Here is an 8,701-nt window from a genome sequence, read left to right on the forward strand (position 1 = left end):
TGGCTAAGGAAAAAAATAAATCCCAAGTACTCTTAGTACTAAAGCGTACTAAGCTAGATTTAAGGAATTTTGGATTTATGTCATGAGCATTATCTCCATGGTACTGAAGGAAAGGGAAAATGCAGTTTCTGAGAGAATGCTCAGTATTTGATAAACTATGGAAAATAGGAAACGGAGCCAGAAGATGCCCAACTTCTACTTAATTTTCTTTCTTTTTTTTTTTTTTTAAGATTTTATTTATTTATTTGACAGAGAGAGATCACAAGTAGGCAGAGAGGCAGACAGAGAGAGAGGGGAGGGGAAGCAGGTTCCCTGCTGAGCAGAGAGCTCGAAGCAGGGCTTGATCCCAGGACCCTGAGATCATGACCTGAGTCAAAGGCAGAGCCTTAATCCACTAAGCCACCCAGGGCGCCCCCCTGCGCCCGAACTTAAAAAAAAAAAAAAAAGATTTTATTTATTTATTTGACAGAGAGAGAGAGACAGTGAAAGAGGGATGGAACACAAGCAGGGGAGTAGGAGTGGGAGAAGCAGGTTTCCCGCTGAACAGGGAGCCCTCTTCTGAGCTGGATCCTAGGACCCTGGGATCCTGACCTGAGCCAAAGGCAGACACTTAACCACTGAGCCACTCAGCCACCCCCTCTACTTAATTTTCTGAAAGTGTTAAAGTGAATGCCAGAATCTGTAGATCATAAGTTTAGTGGCAAAACCTTTTTAAACATTCTGGAAAACATTTATGTGGATATTTTTTAATATCTCTGGATACAGAAATTAAAGAACCACCATAGTTAATCCATCTCTTTTTACAGGAGTTAGATCAAGGTAAAGCTTAGACCTGGAGTACATTGATTCAACAATACATTCAAATAACTCATTTTGCAGTTGTGGATAAGTGTATATATTAAGGATTGGAAAACCATTGAATTAGATACATAACCAGCTTGCAAAATCATTCTCAGAGGGATTTAATAAGCGAAGCAACAATGGGCTGCCTGGGTGGCTCAGTGGGTTAAAGCCTCTGCCTTTGGCTCAGGTCATGATCCCAGGGTATTGGGATCAAGCCCTACTTGTGCTCTCTGCTCAGAAGGGAGTCTGCTTCCTCCTCTCTCTCTCTCTGCCTGCTTCTCTGCTTACTTGTGATCTCTGTCAAATAAATAAATAAAATCTTTAAAAAAAAACAAAAACAAAAAACAAAATGAAGCAACATCAACTCGCAATGTGCTCTCAAATTGTAGGACTGTGATCAGTTTCTCACTTTTTCCTTGATCTTTTCTGCTAAGCGATTATCTGAAGACATTTTGCTTACCTTTTCCAGACTACCAGGTAAATGTAATCAAACAGTAGTAACTTTTTTTTTTAAGATTTTATTTATTTATTTGGCGTAGAGAGAGAGCGAGCACGTACGCACAAGTAGGGGACATGGGAGAAGGAAAAGCAGACTCCCCACTGAGCAGAGAGCCCTGTTCATTTTCAGTCCCAGGATCTTGGGACCATGACCTGAGTCTAAGGCAGACACTTAACCATCTGAGCCATCCAGGTGACCTGAGTATGTAAACTTTTGAGTCTTTCCATTTTCTTATAGTGCATTTGTGATTTAGTCAGAATACTCCTTTTTTTAAGTCCAATATTTGCCTTTCTCTCTAGAGGTACTGATTACTGCTGATGTTTACACATTTGGGCGATAATACTATATATACTGAGCTGTCTCTTCACTGACTGCTTAAAATTTAGATTTCTTTTGTCTCCTAATTTGGTACTCATCATCATCTGCCTCCCAGTTTTAAAACATTGCTACTATTATCTCCTTTCATAAGGTTTTGTATGCTGTTTTATAAATATTTTATTATTTTATTATTTTCCTGGTACTATTTTAGGAGGGAGTAGAGGAAAACACATGTCTAATTTTTAAATTTACCTGAAAATTGACCAAATGTTTTTTCACATTCAAAATATTGGGGAAAGGGCCTGATTTAAGGCTGTGATAAGGTAAACAGGAAGGAAATTGCCTCCCATCTTAAAAAACTAAAATATATATATATATATATGTGTGTGTATATGTATATATATTTATATATAAATGTATATATTTATATATAAATATTTCTATATTTATGTATATAAATATATATTTATATACACTATAAATATATATATAAATATATATGTGTGTATATAAATATATAAATGTGTGTATGTGTATATATTTATATATATTTATATTATATATATATATATATATATAAATTATATTGGACATCAGGTAAAGTAGCTCAGAAAGGGTATGGGGTATTTCAGGTGCCTCCCAGTTGGACATTGGAGATTGAGTAGAATCCTTAAGAGGGTATCAGGAGGGGATCTTCTTAGGAATAGGACCAAATTTATCTAAAGGCTGTTCTGGTCCCACCAAACAGATTTTAGAAGTGAGGTTCAAAAGCATCAGTTTCCATTTAACTTGGCTGCATCCCAGAAGAAAATTCTAAAATATAAAATTCTTTAAATAAAATCAATGTAACGATTAAAATATTGGTAAAATCAATAAATAGAAATAAATTTAAAATATGCAAATAATAGACGTAATAGACAAAGAGATAAAAACTGTGTGTATGTGAGAGAGAGGGAGAGAGAAGGCTGGGAAAGTGTAAGCATGATGAGGAAAGAAAAGGAAGGTATAAAAGAGATTCTCACCAAAATTCTAACAGTGAAAAATACAATGTAAGAGGTTAATAGCAGATTAGCACTACAGAGGAAAAGACTTAAGAATTATCTAAATTATTCAAAACCAAAACTATGTAGCCCAGAGAACATCATGGAGGAAGTTGTATAGAAAACAACAAAGTGATCAAGATAAAGAAGAGTAAAATGAGAATGTCCCTTTATCACCATTATACATCATGTCTTAAATTATATTTGAACAAGCCTAAACTCCCTGATGCAATTATTTTTTCTGATGTAATTTTTTTTATCCCTTTATCTCTTAGTCCATCCTCAATCAGTAATTGATCTTATTACAGGTCATGAACTTGGGCAAAGATGTAACCTCTACCTTTGAAGAGATCAATGTTGATTTCTGAGCTATAATAATCCCCATATAACACATTCATATTATAGTAAATATATAAGAACTAAAGGAAGAGAGTTTAATGGCTCTGTATACATTGATTTCAAGGTACCCCAAGAACATTGGCTTCTCTAATAATTTCTGTTACATAAGCAATTCCACAACCACTGTAACATCTCTTTAATTGCTCATTTAGTTCCAAAATCTTCACTGTTACAAGAAATATTTTGAAATAATAGTCAAGAAAACTTAGGTGCCAACAATTTTAATGTAACGGTGACTGATTATAAAAATTATGATAAGCAGAAATTTCACTAAAGACAACACTATAACAAATATCTTGATTAGTTTGAAATACATTTTATAGAAAGCAAAGCTTTTACCAATTCATTATTCACTGCTATATATATATTTAATTAATCTTGACAATTAGTCCTCAATGAATTGAATTTTCTAAACCTTTTGAGCAAGCAATTATTTTAAATGCCTTACAGGTTTGTTAAAAAACATTATTAAGTATAGATAGGACATTAAAATGTAATACTATAGTATTTAAATTAATTATATCAATTCATTTAAAATTAAGCTTCATGAATGCTTTTATGAAAGACAGCTTATAATACTGAATAATTTAAATTATATTTAAATTTTACATTCTCATTACATATAGAGGTTTTAGACAGACAATTTATCAGCTAATTTGGTAGAGCTTAATTGGGGGAAACATAGGATGATAGAGAAACCATTAATCTGGGAATTAAGAGACCAAAATTCTATTTTGGGATCCACTAGTATTACTAGTACATGACATTGGAAAACCAATTTCTCTTTACTTAAAGTTTTAAAGACTGAATTAAAAATTTCACATACGATGCAGTTGTCCAACCATTCTATTTCCCATGCATATGGTTTTTTATTTCCCATAATACAGTTTTTCTAGGATTGAAGCCAGTGTCAGCCCTAAAATTGTTCTTAACATAGTACTTCATATAAACTCTAGCAATAAAGTAGATTTGTCACTTGAAGGGAAAAAAAAGTAATTTGACCTCAAGTAGAGTATTTCCAAGATCTCTTCTAATTCTAAAATTCCACATTCTTTAGTTTTCAAATTTTTAGTTGTAAAAAAAAAAAAATCTAAAACATCAGTTTTATTTCTTGTATTTATTGGACAGGACCTTGAGCTGATCTGACTAATGCACAGAAGTGACTTCGTAACCTCAAAGGTCTTGCACTATTCTGATAATACTTTAGGAAATTGTACTTCACAGGATGTTAATTATTTTTCCTTTTAATGGACAGCCATAAAAAGCCAAGAGCCTCTTGCAGTCCTCAATTTAAATGATACTGCTTAAAGGGTAGATTTGAAGGCTTATTACATATTAATAATCAGATTAAATTTCATATAAAAGTAGAGATGATCCAGTGCTTTCCATTTAGTGTAACATCTTTAGGAGTTAAAGTTATGTGCTATTGTAACTAAGCCCCTTTGAGCTGAAAACAATCTTCAAAATAGAAACATTTAATAAAATGTATTATGTGTAATAGAATAAAATAGCTACATTATTTCTAAATACTGTGATTATTTACTAGTCTCTGCTTTGTCTTTGCATTTCAAACTCTATGGATATTAGTACGGAGCTATTCTAGGAAGAGCTCTGGGCAGATGTGTGGTCAAAGCATTAAAAATCCAGGTGAACCCTTTAAATTATGTATTTAAACCTTTTAAAAAGGATAAAGATTTTATAAGATTAATGAAATTTTAAAAATCAAGAACAAGGAATAGAAAAATTTGCTATGGTTTGGGTATCACATTTATTTCCAAGCTTTCTTAACAAATATGTATAAAATAATATAAAATCTTTCCTCTTTTTATAAGAAAAGAGGAACCATACTGATTATTTAGGGCAAAATAACAATTGACGTTAGATTATTCCTGGAATATTTGAAATACCCTGTACCACCCTCTTATACTATATTTTAAAAACATAGTGAAAACTACTTTTAATTTTAATTAAATACTAGTAAATATAAATTAAGAAATTTTTAAATAAAATGTCAGAGGAAACTATATCAAAATATTAACTATTATTATTTCTCAGTCATAATATTAGGGTATATTCATTTTATTCTATGTATTATATTTATAATCAGAAAAAGAATAATACATTTTAATTCAAACATGAAGAGGTAGCTTGGTCATAATTTGAAAAACACTAACACAATCTTTTTTTTTTAAAATAAGCACAGTAATGGGAGGAAGTGAATTAAAATTAAAATGAGTCATTGCTTCTTGAGTTTATATTAAGAAATATAAATTATTATGAAGATGTATTTAAAATATTTTTCATTTAGGTAACTTTGATTCACTATTGATGTGAGTCACGGAGGAAAAAAGCGTAAATAGGAGCAACAACAATAGAAAAAGGACAAATTTGTGAGCCTGGCATCCACTTTTATCTCAATTAATATGTAATCTGTTAACTCAGAACATACTCATTGAACATTATTAATTGTTAGGCGTTGTCTTAGGTATAAGAATTTAAAAATTATAATCAGGGGCGCCTGTGTGGCTCAGTGGGTTAAAGCCTCTGCCTTCAGCTCAGGTCATGATCTCAAGGTCCTGGGATCGAGCCCCACATTGCGCTCTCTGCTTGGCGGGAAGCCTGCTTCCCCCCTCTCTCTGTCTCTGCCTGCCTCTCTGCCCACTTGTGATCTTTCTGTCAAATAAATAAATAAAATCTTTTTAAAAAATTATAATTAGATATATTAAATTCACAATAGTTAAAAAAAAATAGTTAACTTCACAAATTCACACAGTTGAGTTCTACCAGAAGTGATTTCAGAGCCCAGAATGGAGAATAGATGACAAATTCTACTCACAACTTCCTTTCTGTCTATATCCTCCTCCTCCATAACTCCTTATCACACCGTTCAGATCCTATTGCTACTTCCCAAGGAAGCTTGTTTCTTCTATTAGAATGCCTTTTTGCTCTGTTCTTCAAAATTCAGTCCCATCCCTCTTTCATATTCTTTAAATCCCATTTCCAATGCCACTTACTTAATGACGTATTCTGTAGACTTCATCTCCTTCCAGGCCACTTCTCCCCTTCCCTACCATCAATAATGTCCACTTTTCTAAACTGCCAATTCATTTCATCCATATCTCACTTGGGGTTCTTAATACTTTACACTGTTGGGGTTTGTTTTTTATTTTTTTTTGAGTTCTTATGTACATAAATTACTTCCTCAGTGTGGAGATCATGAAAATATGCTACTCAGATCTTGTCCTGTGGAGAACATATATGACTGATAGCTCCAACTGCCGTCCACCTGGATTTATCATCACATTCCTCCGAACACTATTTTTCCCACAGTCTGCTCCCAAATATTGACTGAGCATGGCTTGAGGAATACTAGAGGTCCATTCTTGCAAGGTGAAGAACAGCTCTGGTGGGAAACTTTAGCCTGAGAATGACACCCTGCCCTCATCAAAACTTTGTCAGAACTTTCTTCAGACTGTGATTCTTCCTACCAATCCTCTTTCACCTCCCCTTTTTCGCAGTTGTCAACACTGCAGTGTGGTGTGAAAGCTTTTCCTTCCATCTTCTGTCCTTTGTTTTTCATGGGCCTGTCTCCAAATACATTTCTAACAAGTGTAGTCCTATCTTGTCCACACACACACACACACACACACACCCCAAAAGAAAACAAAACAAACCCCAAAAAACCAAACAACAACTTAAAAACAAAGACACAACAGAGCATAATTGCTCCCCACCTTTTTTTTTTCTTTTAACGTGGGTTGTGAGAAAGACAGGTCTGCATTTTCCTTCTGACTCTAAATTAACTGCATGATCTTGGGCCAGTTATTCTTCTCCTAGAGCCCAGGTTTTCACAAGTGCAGACATAATAGGGATATCACTATTCCTAACTAATGAGACTGTGCTAAGCTCCAAAACCAGACTGCTCCTGAAGTGACTCCTAGTGGCCTGGAGAACTGGAAATAGTAAGTGGAGTAACATCTCCATTGCTCTGGCAGTCTCTGGAAGAAGAAATAAAGATGGCGAAGTTGTCATGCTGGGATGCAAATGCGAGCAGTAGACTCGCCAATATCACATACCATAGAAGGGCCCGGAGGACACCCCCTTCACCGAGGCCCTGGGAATGCTCTGGTGAGAGGAATCAGTATCACAAAATACTGAGTGGTGAGTCTCCAGTGTCTGCCCCACCCTCATGACAGCAGGAAAGGTGGTTCATTAATATGTAATAGGAATGTGAGACCCTGCATGATAGAGGTCAGATGACAGTGCTTAATAGTCAGAAGCCAAAACACCTCAGTTACCAGTGATGTTAGAGAGGAAGCCAAGGGAGCTTGATCTACAGAGAACGGTGGAAATGATTAATAGAGTGTATTCTCCCTAGAGACAAAATGTATATGCAGGTCTTACTTTTCATCTGTGGAATGGCTTATTTTATATGTGAACTTGTGAGCTAAGGGCTACCCAGATAGGTGGTGAAGTAGTTTTTCTGAGTGTGTCTGTGAGAGTGGTTCCAGAATAGATTAGCATTTGAAATGGTGAATTGAGTACAGAAGATGATCCTCTTCAGTGTGGGAAGGTATCATTCATTCTTCGGAGGACTGGAGTAGAACAAAGAGGAGGAAGAAGAGCGAATTTGCTCTCTTTCTCTCTTTGCTGGATCTGAGACATCCATTTTCTCCTGTCGTCAGATCTTGGTGCTCCTAATTCTGGGTGTTTGAGCTCAGATCAGAACTAACATGATCAACTCCCTTAAACTCAGGCCTTTGGACTGGGACTGAATTACACCACCCACCTCTCTGGGGCTTCAGCTGGTAGATGATGAATCATGGTCCTTTCCAGCCTCTATAACCACATGAGGCAATTACTATAAGAAATCTCCTTTTAGCTATATCTACATCTGTCCCTCTATCTATCTATCCATTCTATTGGCTTGTTTCTCTGGAGAATTCTAATACAATCTACATGTAGAAAAAGGGAAGAATGACAAAGCAGGACAGTTTGAGCCTGTTAATTCCAGTACAAAGTTGTATCTTTGGACAATTTTTCAATCTCAGATCCATTGACTGGAAAGGATAGGTACCAACTGTAGCCCAAGACCAAATGCATTGATGGACACTACATGTGTCCCATTACCCTTTGCCCCCTCTTTTCTAAGTTTTCTCCTCAGAAAAATACACCAGTAGGAACTACTAAGAGCTACTACTACTACTACTACTACTACTACTACTAGTATGAGCTCCAGTCTAGGAGCTACTTGCTAGACTGCATGGAGAAGATGGTGTATTTGGTGGTTATGACAATATTTGGGTCAGGTCTACTGTGAGGTGCATCACTGGCGGGTAACTCTAGATTTCCTTGTAAATTCAGAATGACATTGGTGCCAAGATCATTCTTGCTGTGGGCTCCTCTTCAGTGACTTAACGTGGTGGAGGTACTAATTCTGGGCCATCCCTGCAAGATGTAGGATTCCTCTGACATGCAACTTCGACTCGTGGAACTCTTCATTTTCCTGATCAAACTTTATTACAACTGGCTGCAGTCTGAGACTCCTGTCACCTGATCTTCCTTACTTCCCTGTCTTTTCCAAAAATATCAGACCTATATA

This window comes from Meles meles, chromosome 8 (assembly GCF_922984935.1).
Source record: "Meles meles chromosome 8, mMelMel3.1 paternal haplotype, whole genome shotgun sequence".
Lineage (NCBI taxonomy): Eukaryota > Metazoa > Chordata > Mammalia > Carnivora > Mustelidae > Meles > Meles meles.